At 44.8% G+C, this 18,187-nt stretch overlaps 1 long non-coding RNA gene across 4 annotated transcripts in view; it reads left to right on the plus strand.

The window, feature by feature from the left end:
• The window catches only part of LOC112567055, a 129,839-nt gene that overhangs the window by 38,619 nt on the left and 73,033 nt on the right, over positions 1-18,187 (plus strand). For 2 of the 4 annotated variants that reach the window (XR_003099728.1, XR_003099730.1), the window contains exon 2: positions 12,959-13,075. This is a non-coding gene — a long non-coding RNA (uncharacterized LOC112567055). Of the gene's footprint in view, positions 1-1,763; positions 1,789-12,338; positions 12,358-12,958; positions 13,076-18,187 lie in introns of those variants that run through there. The other 2 variants (XR_003099729.1, XR_003099731.1) reach the window with 2 other exon arrangements.

Genomic DNA, 18,187 nt, shown 5'->3' on the forward strand with positions numbered 1-18,187 from the left:
AGACTAAGATGCATTTAGCAGACTCAGGTTTCTCCTGTTTATCGAGATTTGTTAGAACTATTTTATTTTACCTGTTTGTTTTAATGTTTGCAATTTTTGTGATATATTTCAGTCTACATACTGTCTTTTGTGTGAATGATAGGAAGCTTAGGATTTATAATTAATAGTCATGTCTATTTCTTGTTTTAGTTACTTGTCAAATGGTTGATGGGGTGGAGCAGGCTGACTGAAAGTACCCGAGCACATTAGCTGTATGACTGAATAATACAAAGATGTACGCTGAGGAAGTATATGTCAAGACTTCTGTTGCAATCAAACCGGAAGCACTAACTCTAACTCTATTCACTCACCCACTCACCTCCCTACACACATTCTCTCTCTCTCTCACGCACACAGGCTGTGGTGCAACGGTTAACCCCCTGTCAATGCAGTGAGGGTTGGCTGCCCTGGGTTCAGATCTCATCTCGGACATATTGCTTTTTCTCTGCATGTAGCATCTGTTTAGAGGGCTGGCTGCTGTACCGTTATACAGCTTTTGTTGCTGGCTCGGGGTAAAACACTAATCCCCACTCCCTCTCTCACTCACATAAGGTAACAGCTCGAAATCGGAATTTTTAAGGATAAGAAAGCAAAATTACCAGTGTCGACAATCGGCTGTTCCGGCGATAAAAGCATACTTAAGATCGTTATTACACCAGTTGGAACATTATGGACCTAGTTTCAGTCATGTGATACAATATCAAGGAGAGAAAATGCCACAACAGAAAGCAGAACTGAGACAGCACCCACGGAACAACCGGCGAAGTTAAGGCTAGAGCTGGCACTTTCAAAACTCAAACTGCTCGCTGGGGTCAGGGCGCCGCCAAAGCAAGGCGCCCGGAGGAGTTAAAGAGCGTCACGGAAGGGCTGAGGACAAAAGGATGAACAACAGGCCGAAAACGATCACAGAGGGAGCTACCCCACGCCCTCCTCCATCCCCTCCACATCCCTCCCGACTCCACTTGGGCCCGCCGGCCGACAGGCGGTTGTCTTCGCAAGATACCCGGTCTCGGACACTGGGGAAGAGCGTGGACATGTTTGTGTTTTGCAAGAAGTCGGCTCTGATGTAAGATGTTGGATGGTGGCTGCTGCTCCTGCTACGAAAAGACAACTCCAGGACGTGGAACTAACAGTTAACTTTGTGTCGGTTATCTTATTTTGTTGTTGTTGTTGTTAGGAAAATTGGTATTAAAGAATTTTGTGTCCATACCTAAGAGACATGTAGTACTAGATAAGACAGATAACATCGATGACAGGTCTGTTTGTCGGACTGTCCTATTCTCCTCGTTGTCTCCCTTACCAAGTTATTTTTTTAAAAATTTTACTTTCTCTCCTTCCGACAGTTCTTTTTCTTTGAAGTGTCATCAAATATGCGTGCGCAAATATAAAAATAATCCCTCTTCTTTCACTCGAATAGGTGTGATGTCTTCTTCGTGTTGCCGTGAGCACTGGCGGATTTCTCGCTGACCTGACCTAAGCCGAACCTTTCTAATTCAAATCCTGGATCCGCCCCAACGATTTTTCTCCGCTCTCTTCACCTGTCCCCCTTTTACGCCTGTAACACGAATGACCTTCTGTCTATCCCCCATACTCCCGGACAACCACCACTATTATAAACAAGCGAAACGGATTCCAAAAGCTACAAACTTCAAGCGACACAGAAGACTACTGTGTGGTACTAAAAGATCCTTGGGGGTAAAAACGCTCCCCAAACTGCTCGGAGGGGACCAGGGAGGTGGAGGTGCTAAGGTAAGGCGTCACTTGTTGCAAAATGGCGTCTAGTTGTTGTTGTTTTTTTTCTTCTTGCAGACAGCATCGATGGCTGGCAGAGAAAGTAAACGATATCGCTCTCTCCTGTGGTTTTTTTTTTCTCGCTCGAGATTTATATTCGGTTAATGGTTGGGCTTACAATTACATCCCCCTGCATCCTTGACACCACCGTGACACACACTGCTTTGCACCTGACGTAAGCCCTGTGACACGGGGACACGGAGCCTGTTTACTGTTTACCTGCCAGTCCGCAGAGGTGCGCGCATGCGTGCGTGCGTGTCATCAAATCGTGTGCAGTACATACCCGTTTCTTACCCATGTGAGCTTGTGTTTGCCTTTTGAGAGTAAGAGAGCGAAAATACTTGAGAAATCACTTACGTTTTAAATTCTTGAATATGCGTACCTGACAGGTACTGTTATTTTTGTTTTCTACCCAAACACTAAACTTCTGAAATAGTATTATAAATTAATCAGTAGATTGATGTGATTAGAATTCTCGAGTTATTAATAACTACCAAGTGGTCATATGAGGAGCCAAAGAAGCTGTAGCTACCCAGACTTTTACCAGTTTGTAGGGTTTTGGAGATGCACCCGAGCCGACCGTGACGGGTGGATGACTAAACGGCAGAGACACAGGGTATCACAGTCACCCCGCGACGCAAGCACCGGTCAGAAACAAAAGACCATCCAAGGTTAGGAGGCTACCCGGCTTTCCTCACCCCCCGACTCACCCCACCCCTACCCGCCTCTTTCACGAATTTGCTACCAACCGTCCGTTCTCTACTCCCTCCCTCACAACAAACCTCCTTTTCCTTTTATTGCGACTGTTGTACTCCCCCCCTGCACACACACACAATCTCCAGCCACCCCTCTGTACCTTCGGGCTGCACGTGCAGCTGTTTTGGTCGTCTGAATGGTTTGGCGGCCACAAAGGAGGGGCGGCAGACATACAGGGGATCGGCGTTTTATTGGAGCGCACGCACGAAGCACGGTGCAGCGGCGCATCTGTTACCCTCCGAATTGCTTCACCCGGACACGCGATGCTGCACGACGAACTACAAAAGTTTTTCACCTTTGGCGGCTCTACTCCCCACCCTTCCTTTCCCTTTTGCCGAGCTGAGAGTATATGTCACGTGACGACAGGTACATGTAACTCACGTCTTATTATTTTCAAATGAAAATACGGCAGGAACAATCGGGTATGAGACAAAAATATAAACTTGTTTCAGATCGCTCTTTACTTTTACATTCGAAGGAGAGATGCTGGTGAAAATTGTGAGTTGTGGATCGTGATGGCGGCACCCAGCTCTTCTCCCTCATTATATTACCTTCTTGAACCTTCTACCACTCCAGGTACCCACCCACTTCACAGCTGGGTCAATTGAGAGAAATACGCGAGGTCACATGGGTATCGAACCGGCTGGGGTAGTCTTTTCTGTTTGGGATGCCGCTTCTAGCCACTACTCTAGGATGAATATTTGTGGTTGAGACTTATGTATGCTGGGATAGCCACAAAGTAAATAAAATAAAGCTATCATCAGCGAAAAAATCCACACAACGTGGAAAAAGAATCAAAACAAACGAGCACAAGTCTACAAAGTGTATTAAAAGTGACTACCAACTTTATTTTTCCGTTGTCACGGAGTCACCTTTACCTACATTGTCCCCAAAGCTACTAGAATGAACGCGTGGAAGCAGAAAGATAAGAGTCAAGGTGGAAGTGAACGCTTGGTCGCCGCTGGATGGAATTGCCTTCAGGAGGGGGGCGAAAACCTGACTCCCGGCACCGGCTCGCCCTTTGCCCTTCACAGCAGTTCCCAAGCCAGTGGCAAGCCCAGCGTCTTGGTCGCCGTCTTTCTAGCGGCCACAATTAAAGGTTGTGTGCGACCCAGTATGAAGAAACGAAGCCAATTCGGGGCTGTCAAAATAATGATAAATGGATTAGCTTGGGACGGGACCCAAAGAGCAATGGCGGGGTGGAGGTGTGGGAAGGGTAAGTTGGGGGGAGACATGGAAGCTCTTCTGAGGACGGAGTCGGTGAGAGAAGCCAACACGCAGAGAGTTGCCCAGCCCCCGAGTTAGCGAGACTTTGCGAGAAGGGGACCGTGAGAAGAGTAGACATCTTGATCCGGGTCCTCGGGAAAGACCGGTCACCGAGACTGCAGATGGGACTGCCATCAAGTTCTTACATCTAGAGAACTTTATTTTCCCTCTGGACTTTGGCGAAAAGTAAAATATCTTCATTTTGTGTCGCTAGGGAACCCACACTTTGTCGAACCTTCGTGACTATTTTATTAACCGACTTCTCCTGCGCATGCGCTCTCCGTTGTCAATGAAAATGCAGTACTTCAAATACCTTAACTGTTAAACCGAATACATTTTAGTGCAAACGTAGCAGGTTCGTTTTTTTCGTGAATCTTTTATTTATTTTAATTTTTTTTTTTGGTATAAACATTGCTTTTTATTTCTTTTTTCTGGAGAGTTTGTGTTCAGACGTCTTTTCACGTGTTAGCTCAACATCTATGATTAAGACAATTTGAGGGGTTTGGGTTAAGTTTAAGGTTAGGGTTAATTAAGGGCTTAGGTGTCGGAAATTTGGACAGAATAATTTTCCAAAACAATCGAGGTCTATATGTATTATTATATATAATGCGTAATATATAATGAATTACCTGTTTACAACATACAGAATAGACAACACTTGCAATGTCCAAAAGTCTTATACGTGTGTGTCACAAAAAACTGATGAAAATAACATCAGAAGTGTTAAGTAGACAGAAAAAAACTATGTAGATCGGTGGTGGGAAGGGGAGAGGACAAATATTCTAAAAAAATGAGTTGATATTCTGACGAAACCACGATCAGATGAGAAAGACGAATGTTACGATAACACATACAGGTGACAAAAGCAGAAATTGTAGCGAAATAATAGACAGTCTGGTGCCACTAGGTGAGACCAACGGACTAATCTGACGAAATATGCAGACAGCAAAGGGCAATCACACTCAGAGGTCAGACAGCAGCTGAGTGGAGTTCACCGGAGTATTGCAGCATCAGCGACCAGCGAAGAGAATTCATTGGCTGACAGGCAGTGGTGATGACGATGCGATGCGAGTGATGAAAAGCGACGAAAGTGATCCGCACGACGTCGACGTTTCGATGTTTACGTCCACATCACATGTTTTTCAAGCGGTTCATTGGGCAAGCTCCGTCAATCTCCCATGTTTCACTCGCAGCCTCACATTCACACAGTCGGCGAGCGGATCCCCTGCACTTTTGTGCGTGTGAAATGAAGGCGACAGTGTAACGAAACGCAAAATTCTCATCTCCGATCCATGTTTTCGGTCCACCCGATTTGCATAAAGCGCACGATCACGTGCTCGTGCCTCTGCCCTCTCCATTAGCCGACCCCATGAAGAGGTGGTGGGGAGGGCGAGCTGGCAGGGGGGGGGGGGCGAGACGGGTTTACTGGCACCGCGCAATGGCAAGCTTGCGGAAATTCTACTCGTGAGCACTTTGTGTATGTGTGTGTGTTCGACACGTCTATGCATTGAACATCGAGAAATTTCTCAACTATAAGAATAAGGTGTCATGAATATAAACACATATTTCGCAAAAATATTTTTTGAATATTTTACTGTTGGAGCAGTAGAGGGGTTACCAATGGTCCGGAGTCATTTAACTGAAAAGCAGTCCTACCCGCAAAAGCTGTCACCCTTTAAACGGCACCAAAGTGACGTCACACTCCCCGTTGCCCGCCCGTGTGCGTGCCTGTCACGTGCGCGCGTTCAAGGTTCGATGGCGGCTGATGATGGCTGGCGAGGGGAAGTGGCCGACATGTCACCTCGCCGACAGCTCGCAAGCTGTTTATTACTGCCATATCGCTCGCATCATACACGCCCCATTATCCAGGGAAGCGGCCGTGGATTATCACCCCGTTTGCTGCCGCCTTCCCAAAAAGTCACAAATTGACACTTGCGCCTGACACCCATTTTCGGGTTTCTCTGATTCAGACATGGAACCAATCGGCGTCTAGCGAGCGAAGGGAGGAAGGAGAGAGAAAAAAAAATGGTATTTTCATATCCCCATCACATGCATGTCCTGAGCAATAGCCCAGAGGGAAATCTGGCCGCGTAGAAAGAAAGTTTTGTAAAACTGTGAAGAGGGAAGCCGAAGATCAATCATATGGCCCGAAGTTTGCAGAAGCGAATGATTTGATCCGTGCGATACAATTAATCTGGTGCCAGCTTAATTAAGCACGGTCAAACGTGGGGAAGATGGAAAAGATTCTATATGTGAGTCGTAAAGTCCCGTTATAGCTTCATCTTTGTTTGTCGAAGTCCACGGCGAGGGGGAAAAAAATGGAGAAAGGAGGAAATCGTCTGGGTACCTTCGTCCGTTGACTCTGCGAGTTAAGATGCGAGGAACTCCTTGATGTTAACCTAATTCGTTAATGGCAAAGGATCATCATCATCATCATCACCACCATCACCACCAGCACCACCACCACCACGGTTCACAATCAATTTTTCTGGGTCCAACACAAATAATGTTACTAGTTGGAACTATACGTCACTGAGCCATGCTCACCCCTCTCCTTAGTTCGTCTCCATCGTCCACCGTAACAGGAGAGGCTGGAACTGGTGTGTTTGGGAGTTTCAGAATGCCATGCAGTCGGGTTTTTTACAATTTAAGTTGACAGCAGCCGTCAGTTCTGTCTGACGTGACGTCAACTGAGCCGTTATTAAGGGCTTGACGTCCGCTCTCGACTTCTGCAACGTGTGTTTTCTTCAAACCGGAAATTGTCAAGCGCCTTCTTCAGCTCTGGAGAGGTTGCTCTTTAAAAAGGCTGATGATGATTTGAAAATAGGTCTTCAGTCTTCTGACTTCCTGGAGTTCTGGATAAACAAGGGGCTGGGTGGTGGTGAATGCCTGCAAGCGCTCAGGGTGTACAAGACGATCACGTGGTCATGGTCAGACGCGCTTTCGAGGAGCGTGCACGAGAGCAGGAAACGTCAGAAACGAAAGGAGAATCTTTGGAACGAAGAGAACAATGTTTTTCTGACAATACAGATGATGGTGTTACGCCCATGACGCCTTTCTATGGAGGATTCCTCACAGTTTTGTTTATTTTTTGTCGGTTTATTCTCCTGAAGACAGTTTATACTGTTTGTATGCTTGTATTAAAGTGCATATATGTGAATGAAAGTCTGTGAATGTGTTCTTGCTTTTTGTGTGTATGAGAGAGAGAGAATCACGGACATAACTACATTTACGAACATCGATGTATATTATTTCTACTATTTCAATTTTGAGAAACCACACAATAAAATAAATGATTCAAGCTCTTTTGGTTCCTGTATCATTGTGTCAAACATTCACAACACGCATTCATCGCGCATTCGCACAGTAGCACGTGCCATCCGTTGCTCTCACTAGAGTTGTCCTCACAGTGACGTCACTGCAGGAAGCAGACCAACCAATGACCCCCCCCTCCCACTACTCTCCCACCCCAACACACACCCACTCACGACCTTGTCCCCCGACTCGCTGCGGACCAGATGTTGAGGTGCCAACATCAAAACAATATTGAGTCTGGCGAATTTAATTTTCACGTGCGCTCCTCCGCGCGTGCGTCCGTGCCGTGCATAAGTAGCGCGCGCCGTCAATTTAAGGCCTGGGAGAACGATGGGGCGAGTTAGTCATCAATTTACAGGCCGTCCTGCGGGAGCAAGGGGTGGCCTCCACCAGAACCATGGCGACTGCGGCTCATGGCTTCTGCCAGACGGAGCCATTTTTTTTTTCTTCTCTCTAAACCGAAACTTTGCAACTATATGGATTGATAGAAAAAAAAAATGGAAAAAAATTTTCTTTATTAAGAAAATGTGGGCTTATCACCGCTGCTATTGCTATTACCTGTGATTAATCTTTAAATAATCTGACAGTAAAAAAACAGAAAAATCAATTAAAAAAAAAACCCCAGAAAATAGAAAACTCGTATTTCATATTTGTTGCCGTTTCCAGTCCTGTGCACAATGGGTACAGTTTCAAAATCTGTATTGCTGTATTAAGTTTTATTTCCTTCATTAGTCACCATTTTAATGATATTCTAGTTTGTTTGTTTGTTTTTTGTTTTGTTTTTTGTTTTTTTCTCGGATTGTGCCATTGGAATGCAGATCATTGAAAGTTCGCTACAGATACTTGAAACTACATGTTGCGTGAGAAAATAAACGAACAAACAAACAAACGAAAACCAGCCCAGGCAGCCAAGAAATCCATCTGTTTATTTATCTATTCATTCATCAATTCCGTCCGTTAGTCAGTCATTTCCTTTCCATTTTCTTTCTTTTTTTCATTAACATATCCACTCTTATTGCTGTATTGTTTTCATTTCAACTTTTTTATGAGATGTTTTCAGTTTTTTAAAATTAGAATAAATAATACAGCAACATTGCAACTTCATCAGCATATCAACAACGGAATGGCACTTGTAAAAGACATGTTAACAAAGTCTAAATTGCCAGTAAACTGCCACAACGTAGACCCACAGTTGTCAACTTCTTTTTCCTACTTTAAAAAAGTCATTGCTTTGCCAGAAAATGGGGTTCATTAGCCCCTGCGCCCTTGCAAGAAATGGCAAAGCATGCGAGACGAGTCTGTAACAGTCTTTGCTGCAGGATATTTAAGAAAATATGTTGCTTGATACCGGAGAAAACATTAACACCAAAGCTGGGATCGGACTTGACCCAAAAGCAGAATGGGCGAGTGGAGCATCCCCGCGCCGCCAGAGACCAGATGGCGGTTCCTGAAGGACAGGACAGGACGAGGAAGACCATAGTGCTGGCAAACGTGGACTCCTCCATACAGCAGACAAACACTTTTAATGCGCAAAAATCAACAAAAGCAGAATCTCTGATGGCATGCTTGGGTCGTCCAGAGTAAGAAAACACTTCTTTGGAGAGAAAGGAAATGAAAACGCTGCTCTCTTCTCGTTACCTCCCGAGACCACGAGGCGGGAGGGTGGAGACTTTACATTTGCTCTGAGCAGGAGGGGAGAGAAAACACGAGGCCATGGACGACGGGAGGAAGAGACAGAGATGGAGAGAAACAGAGAAAGAGGGGGAGAGAGCCATGCGAGCAGCATATTGCTGGCTAGGAGTTCAGGACAGGGTTCATTTCAAGAAGCAATTAAATAATTTTAATCTCTTATTTCTCCTTAAAAGCGCCTCCTGTTACTGGTTAAACAACAGAAATCTAGGGTCAATCGGTCAACGCTCTTAAACAAGTACTTTTTTCCTAATTTGTAACTTGTACGGTTTACAAGGTTTTGTAAACGGGAGAATATTCACACGATATTTGGAAATTCGAATATCCTAACCTACCTGTGGACTAATCACTAAATTCTCTGACAATCTTACAAATTATTTCTCCTTAGTCGGGGAATCACAAACACGACTTTTTATCGTTAATCTTGAGTTTTCAAACCTCGATAATCTGTGAACCACGGCGTGACTACGTGATCCTACGATCCGAGTGCGTCAAGCAAATTTCCAACACGAGGATCGTTCAAAATGAAGAATACCTCCAAGGTACGGCTGATGAGACATCAGATTGACCAGTCCTCTTCAAACCTGCGGTCACACCCGGACTTGAAGAATCACCCGCGACGAAATCCAACCCCTGGGGTGGCAACTCGTTTGCCGAACACAAACGCCTCATCGAGCCCAACGTTCATGGTTTTCTTTCCGCTTGTTTTATCAGGTGCTGATCCTAACGTTGATCAAACAACTCTCGCCAAACAACGCGGTCTCTCGTCACACGTCGCTTTTGAAGCGTTTTCTCTGGCAGTCGTCAACTGCCGGCATGCAGGCTTTGGGGAGGACAATTTTTGCCGCCCTTTATCTAATTATCTCCTTCTCTTCAGCTCGGTCCAAAGCCTCTCGCACTGTTTGTTCATTTCATTTTGCGAGGCGAGATATGATTTCGCTAGGTTTTATTGGCTGCTGCCGGTCAGCGAAGACCTCGCCACGTCCACGCTCGCCGACCAGCTTCCCAAAGTCACTTCATCCCCGCAACATGGCGGGGCTGGCGCGGTGAATGGGAAAGGCCGTGAGCAGTGCTAATACACTTCGGAAAGATTTTTATTCGCTTTTGGTGTCACAGGCAGTCGCTATAATCAGCATCAAATTTGGAGACCAGAACAGCGCGAGGAATCAATTTCGCCGGGCTGATTACACACGCAACGCGCCTAATTGCCGAAATATCCGTTTTTGTATCCGACGACCTGTCGGTCTGCCGTGCTCTCGTGGAATCCTGGGATTCTGTCAGCTCCACCCCACACTACACCCTACTGTTTTCCATGGTAACTCTCTCTCATTTTCTCTCTTTCTGTTTCCTTTCTCTCCCTATCTCTCTCTTTCCTTCTCTCTCAAACTCCCGTGGGAGGTCCAAATGAGTGGGTTCTCAGCCAGCATGGCGGGGATCTGGCCAGGATGAAGAGAGAGCGGGTCGAGGCAAGACTTAGAACTTGAGGGAAATTGAAAGAAAATCGTCCTGACGTTCGATTTTAAGCCTCTAAGTGGCCAACTTCCAAACGTTGTTAACAAATATTTCTCCAACGAGTTTGAAAATTATCCTAGTTATTGCCTCGTTGACGGTGGAGACACCGGGTGGGAGAAAGCATATTCTTCACTTAAATCCGCGATTAAATGTTTTATCACTTGTTTGGCCCTGGACTTGCACCGATGCTAGCACTAGCTCCTCAGGGATTAGTTGTGTGCTAACAAGAGAATAAGATTTTGATAGCAATGGGGAACCGTTATGAGGGTAAACGGTTTCTGTGAATGAGCTCTGTGGAGAAGGGTTTCAGAGAGCAAAGTTGTATAAGACATTTTTCAGGTGGAAAGATGCTCCTAGTAGAGAAGTTCGTTCTTCTGAGAGTGAGCTAAGAGGATTGTTATGAAGTTCGAATACTAAAAATTGTTCTTCATAAAAAGTTTTGTCCAAAACCTTGTAAATGTGTCTTCTAAGGCTATTACTGAAATGCTTTCACTTGGGTCAACTCCTTGAATTACACTTTTATTTGTTTGCCATTAAAAGCAGGGACTGAACCACGTTGAGACTAATGACAGGATTGTGCATGTCAGGGTAAACACCAACCCTTACTTATATAACAATAATTTGACGGAAACAGTAGTTCTGTGGTTATTACTTCAATGATTATCTGGAACACTAACATTCAGGGGTAGATAAATACAAATGTCGTTCCATCGCCCCACCCACCTCTTCTCCCTCCACATCCTTTTCGCCAAGCTCCTTATCTCTGATTGGTCCAAACTGGATCATGTCAAGAGATGTAAAGACAGGATTGATTCTCTAACTGTTGTCGAGACAGAATGTCCTAGCCCCGAGAAGGTTGGTTTTTGCATGATTATTTTATAAACCTCGAGCAAAGCATATTGTAATGCAAATCTTTGCACAGTCGTGAGTCCCTTGCAGTCGGGGCCGTAATAGTCAATGCGATTAAAGTGCTTGAAAGAGCGAAAAATCAGATTTTCAAACCCGTGTCCATGTGCTTGTAGCAGTAATGGAATTGTCTCGATGCGTGAAAGACAGGGAAAGGTTCTACAGGCGAGGAGACCGGGGCCAGGAGGGTTCGATGCCTGGGTAGCACGCTGCTTCATTTCTTTAGAAAATACACCTTGTCCTTTTTTTTTGTTGCTTCCTTCTTAAGCTTCAAAGTAACCCAAAAAATGTTGTTGATATGATTAATAGCTTATGAAAGCTCGCTATAGATAAGAAAAAACTCGTTTGCTGTAATCAAAGCTCTTGTAGACCAGATGTTGCCAGCGACAAAGTCCAGTGAAATATTATTATAGGGTGTCATTTTGATAGACTTAAAAAATGGAGAAAAAAAAATAAAAGTAAGTGCGTTTACTTTTATTTGAGTAGTGAAGCGAGCAAACGCAATGAGTTGCATGCATACTTTATTTGTTTATTTATTTATTCTGTCATCCTCGGTCTTGTCTAGCCTCGTTCTCACATCGATATTGATTCTTTGTAACTCTCACTATCTCCCTTTCTCAGTCTGTCTCTCTCTCAGTCTGTCTCTCTCTTTCTCTCTTTCTCAGTCTGTCTCTCTCCTTTCCCAGCATCCCTCCAATGTTTGTGTTTCTTCGTCATCGTTGTCGCTCCGGCCTCTACATTCCGACCCTAAGAAAACAGTCTGCTCCTATTTTGGAACTTATGAATATTCATACTATACCTTGACAATGAGAAGCACTTATACCCCTTTTTTCCCCTTTCCGGAAGAGCTAAGGATCGATTCCATTCCTGCCTTTGCCCCTTGCCACAAGAAGCGCAGGCGGGTAGGCAAGGCCCCGGCCCCTTCCCGCCAAGTGGTCCCGCTCTTCGGAAAAGGAATTAGTTTTCATGTTCAGGGAGCTCCCTGACTGTTCGTGCATCGCAGGACGCGCAAACCAATGAGTTCTGTCCTCGCCGCTTTCCTCTACTTGCCTCGGCTCCTTTTATATTCTGAGGAGTGTTTAGGTATTAGACCTCAGTCTCAGGCCAGACCCTTTATCGGAAAACGTGACGCTAATAGCATATTTATATTATTCATGAGATTCCTTCGGCTCTTTGTCTGGGACGAAAATTAGGAAGAGGGATGCTCTCTCAAAAACCAGTTAACAGAGAGCTGCTGAATTTTAACCACCGCATTCTCGTAATCCGATCTGCTATTGGGTTCGTGAATAATTTTATCTCATCGCCGTTTTTCTCCGCTTGCCAAAGAGTCGCCGCTTTAGTCCCTTGCCAGTGGCCGGAGCAGGGAAGTTGGGCTGGACGCCGGAGTTTTCTCTCCCCGAGCTCGTAGGTCGGGTGTGCACATAAAGTTGACCTGCCTTGGTGTCGTCTGGTCGTGGTGGTGGTGGTGTCGACTCCAAGGCTGTGGTTGCCCGCCATTCTCGTCACGAGGGGCAGAGAGAGAGAGAACGGCGAGCCGTTGTGTGGTGACGTTTGAAGTCTCGCGTCTTGGATTATCACTTCGAGGCTGAACTGTATTTCATGTATTTCCCTCCTGCTTGTGTCTGTGCGTGCGTGTGGGTTATCTACCGTTTCCATTCCCACAGTCCATGTCTTCTGCTTCCAGCAACACCTTACCGGAAGTGTGACGTGCAGCTGCTTGACGAACGGTGGGCGGGCAGGCTGTCAGCAGGCGTCACCTGCTAATGGATACCACATCTCTTGATTTACTCGTCTCTCGCAGGTAAGCCTCGCCCTTTATTGCATTTCTCGTCTCCTTCGCTCCACGGTCCCCTACCACACAAGACGTGTCACCTTTCTTTTTCTTTTGTCAGGTAGTTCCCCCCTTTTCTCCTATTTCACCCCCTTTTCTTTCCATACTATGTCTTCCGACCACAATCATTTGCACTTTTTATGTCGAAAGCAATTGTCTCCTGGTGCCAAGACTGGTCTCTGCCTTACGTAGGTGCAGGCCGGGGGAGGTCTTGTCATCTCATGCACCACTCCGACAGCTTCAATTGCGAACTTTTTTTTTCTCCCTCTCTCCTCTACACTACCCTTCTTTCTGTTCCTCCATTTCTCCCAACCTACTTACCCTCTCTCTAGCTTTTTAGTCTTTCCCTCCCTTCTTTTCTATTTTGTTTTATTCTTCACCCTCTCTTTTTTTTAAAGTTCCTCGCCGGGTTTTCTTTTAAACAGGTCGCTTGTTCCGTCTCGCTCTGTCTTTTATCTATCGTCGCAGGCCAGTTTTCCATTTTAATTCCCCAAAGCCCTTCAAGAGGACAGAAAGGTTTTATCGCTTTACAATCAACGTTAGCCCATTTTGAAATTTTATGGCACGGTCCTGTTCCCAGACTGGCGAGACACAATAGGGCTACTGTGGGGGGTGTCGGGAGGGGCCCCCGTTCTCCCCATGGCCCTCGAAAGACGCTGGTATTGCCAATTGTATGGGATTTTTTTCTGTCGCGTCAGCTGAAAGTGTTGAACAGGACCCTTGGCTTCTCTCCTCTTTCTTGCCCCGGATGCTAGACTTCGCGAAAGGCAACCAAAGAGCTTTCCTTTCGTTAGTCGACCGTTGCTTGGTAATTACACCCCTAGAAATATTTGCGCCAGTGGTTCACAGTTTGAGAAGATCCGAACGATTTATGTGTTCATGAGTATAGTTCATCGCGATAGGACGCACAGCCGGTCATGTCAACATTTCTCGAGAATTTACTGCTTAGCTGAGCTGGTCGTGGGGTGTTTTGTTGCTGATGGTGGCCACGCCATTCGTTGGTCGTGAAAATCCTGCAACTGAATGTCGCCGCATGCGTCCGTGTAGAAGGCTGTTTCTGTTCATCACCAGACTGATAGATAACAAAATGGTTGTAGGAAGCATGGGGCACCCTTCTGGGAACACCCAAAGTTATAATGCATGGAGGATTCGGGTACTCGATGAGCAATGCGACGTCTAAATTATTTTAGATGTAAATAAAATGTCCGATTGTGTGTACGCAGTCATGCGTGTATTTATGCCTTGTCACCATAGAAGGGGGTCATTTCAGGGTGTAGTCATTTGGTGCCAGACCATAATGTTAGTCGCAGTGTGACTATGAACCCTCCCCATACAAATAAAAACTTTCCTTTTATATTTCAAACCAGCGAGTCAGTCGTGGTCTAAAGATAATTATTATTTAATGTCCTTTTGTCAACATGCTATTGTATTATCCTATTTTTTTCTTCAACAACGATACTTATCTGTTCATTTTACTAACCAGGCTGTTGTTTGTTTTTGGGTGGGTTTTTTTGTGGTGGGTGGGAGGGATTCATGAGAGGGTCCCGTGGCTGTTGAGAAAGAGAAGTGGAAGTGTCTAGGGCATGGCATGTGGCATGTGGCAAGGTCTCTCCTTTCATCACCTTTAACTATCATGATACATCAGGGATTTATCTGCTCGGTGACCAAGTGTGGGGTGGAAGCACCTTTCCACAAACCTGTGCAAGCCTCGATCCAGTGACGTGTTTCGAAACCCAGCTCCTTCGCGTCCTCCACCAAGAACGAGAAAAATCAGAAGAAATAAAACCTCGTGCTGACATTGACCCGTGCTATAAAGTACATCTACCCGTCTATGGGAACAATTAGATCGTCTACAGTTCGGCCGTTACTGCGTATTGCATTTGGCGAGGGAGGTCTGCAAGCTTGACTGACAAGACAATGTCTTTGCTGGAAACGAGAGAAGGACACGATCTGGCTGTCACACGAGGCTAGGAGTGACACACGAGAGATGCCCCTCGGAACAACTGCTACCCCTTCTCTGCTTCTGCGACCAACATCTGTTACCATGAATCACCGCGACGAGAAAGCATTTGAGCATTTGAAGTATGGGGGAAGGGAGAGAGAGAGTGACAGAAAAAAACATGACGACAGTACAGTTTACACAAGGAAGGTGGAGGAACGATGTTAAAGTTTATGTTGTGAGGAAGGATCGTAGTTTTAAAAAAGAGAGAAAAACATTCGATATAAAATAATTCCCTTATTCTCAGACAGTGACATGCGCAGGAGTGTGACCCCAGCATTGATGACTGCTATATATATAATTAGAAATGACATTTACGTAATAGTTGCTGCTGCACTGAGCAAAGTTAAACGAGCCTTTTATTATTTTCTGTGTGTACGAAGACTGATATGGAAGACTGCATGTTTCTAAAAATTCGTATCAATGCTTACTACTCAAGCTTACAACTTTTCTCGGTCTTGGATCGTTTACCTGATTTCAATCAATCACTCAATCACTCAAACCAGCAAAAGACAAGAATGATTTGATAACAGACGTGAAAACAAAGCCAAGAGTTTATTCACAACAGGACCAATGAAAGAAAAAGCAGTGGACCGTGAATAAAGGATAAATTGTTTATAGAATTTTCTGACCTCACTGACCTCGCGGCAGACTGTGGTCTATACGCAGGCGGGTGGCATCCTCTTGACACTGTCAGTCCAACAGGGACAAATCCACAAGAGGCCTGTTGTCAAAGTCAGTGCGTGACAACGCCAATTAAAAGAAACGTGTTATCATCCACCGTTGGGGGCATCAAACACAGTAGATGACAAACACAATCACATCACAACAAAAGTGTGATAGTCGCACGCTGTCACGACTACATACTCTCCTATTCCTCTCTAACTTGAAAAAGGGAAAGTCAGACCTGGGGAACACCTACTTTATGTGAAATCCAGTTCGTGACATTCGTAGAGAAGACACAGCGTGGAAGTTTATTCTAAAAAAAAAATAAAAATAAATAAATAGCTTGACACTAGGTGCTAGACAGCTGATCCGTGACATACAAACTAGTTCCTGCAGGTTTATTTTTAACATAATATGACGCAAAACCTATTGGTAGCAACGTTTTAAAAGTGACGTAACGAGTATAATCCTTAATTCCTGACGCTTAACAAAAATGACGTCAAACCAATGACAGCTTGAAAATTGACGTCATCAGGAAAGTCATCCGTTACTGACAGCAAATTAAAAAATTATGAAAGTGAATGAAACCAGAGCGTGATGGTCTATAGACTATGGGTGGGAGCTACACCAAGAAGCTCGTGCAAGAGAAGTCACACGAAAATACGGAGGTCGCAGGTCATAGGTCATAGGTCATAGGTCTAGTCTATAAAATGATTGTTGTTGGGTCGGACGTTCATTGCAACGTCAGCATCGACAATGTGGAGTCTACGCGTCATGCATCCACCAGTAGACGTTGTTCTGCTCGTGCACCTGTCATCCCCTCCTCTCCACCCCTCCGTCACATTCACGTGCCAGGTGGGTCGCTCTGTGGACTGCGACAAGTGCTATTCTGGAACATGAAGTAAATAATTTACTGCCAACAATTACATCGTTATGTTACAATGTTAAATTAGTTATAAGGACGTGGGCTGTGCTAAAACAAGAGTCAAGGCCTAAAGACAGATGAGGAACGTGTCTGGTTAGCTGCATGAGGCATGGCCAGAAACAATATCACGAGCCTGCTTGATTCTTCAGGTTATACTTACTAGAGAGATGAGAAATAGGGACCGGACAAACAGAAATAAGTTAAGAAATCAATGTTTACCATCCATAAAACTCAGACCACAGTTAAAACTGTTGCGGGTTTGGGACCCTCACTTACACGGACATGTTAAGAGTTCTATCGACCAGTAGAAAAAATACACAATATTATCTTGATTCCTGATGTGAAAAAGTGCTTTATTAATGTCATGTTTTCCATGCAAACAAATCTGTCTCACTTCTACTTGATAATTAACAATAACGAAATATCATCTTTCACTTATCTGGCTTATTACAAAAAAATAGTTTCTGTGATGAAAACTAAAGTCACTTTAACATCTCTCAACATTTCAGACTCTTTGGTAAATTGTCTTTATATGATTTGAAGTTTTTACACGATTTACATTTCTACGCGAGAATAAAACCTGAAATAAAGAAATAAACACAGACAGAGAAAGGAGGGGGAAGGAAAGGAGAGAAAGACTTCAATTATTCAGCGCATGCGCAGTACTCACCCCTTAAAGGGGTCGTACATATCTGTGCACAATCTATTGTGTGAACAGACAGACAGACAGGCATGAAACCGTCTGGTTTGTGGAAACCGCCAGTCTTATGTTTTGTTTGCAGTCTTATCTATGTATCAGTGTAGACATATCTCTTGACTCTCCCATGTCTCTATGTAGATGAGTGTTGGTTTATCTTGGCTGACTGACTCCTACACACGCGCACAGAAATGAACACAAGCGTATTCATCTCATTAGTTGTGTATTTGTTGTTTCCGCTGTCATAAATCCGTCTGAAATATATTGCCAGCCACTCATGCGGACAGCAATGAAGTCGGCAAACAAGCAAACGTGATTAAAATATTAGTGCATCCAAGTGAGTCATGTGGTCAACAAGATGCCGGCAGAACACGTGTCATAGCACGTGATAAATGAAAGGCGCGAGAGACGTGAACTCTTGTGTTCACAGCGCTGCTTGTGAGCGAGCAACAGAAGTGCAGTGTGAACACAGTGAACGCACCTTGTCCCTGGGGATGGTCCACCCGGCAATGGCTTAACATCACACGGCAGTGGATTAACATTTCTTTGCAGGACCCACCTTGCATGGCTTAACATTTGTTTGTATGGCTTAATTTTCAGTGGTTTAACATTTGCCTGTCTGGCCCACCTTGCAGTGGCTTAACATTTGTTTGTATGGCCCAGTTTGCAATGGCTTAACATTTGTATGGCCCACCTTGCAGTGGCTTAGGATTTGTTTGTATGGCCCAAATTTCAATGGCTTAACATTGTGCGGCTCACGTTGTTATTTCTTAACATTTCTTTGCACCCCTAACT

This window comes from Pomacea canaliculata, linkage group LG6, assembly GCF_003073045.1.
Source record: "Pomacea canaliculata isolate SZHN2017 linkage group LG6, ASM307304v1, whole genome shotgun sequence".
Taxonomy (NCBI): domain Eukaryota; kingdom Metazoa; phylum Mollusca; class Gastropoda; order Architaenioglossa; family Ampullariidae; genus Pomacea; species Pomacea canaliculata.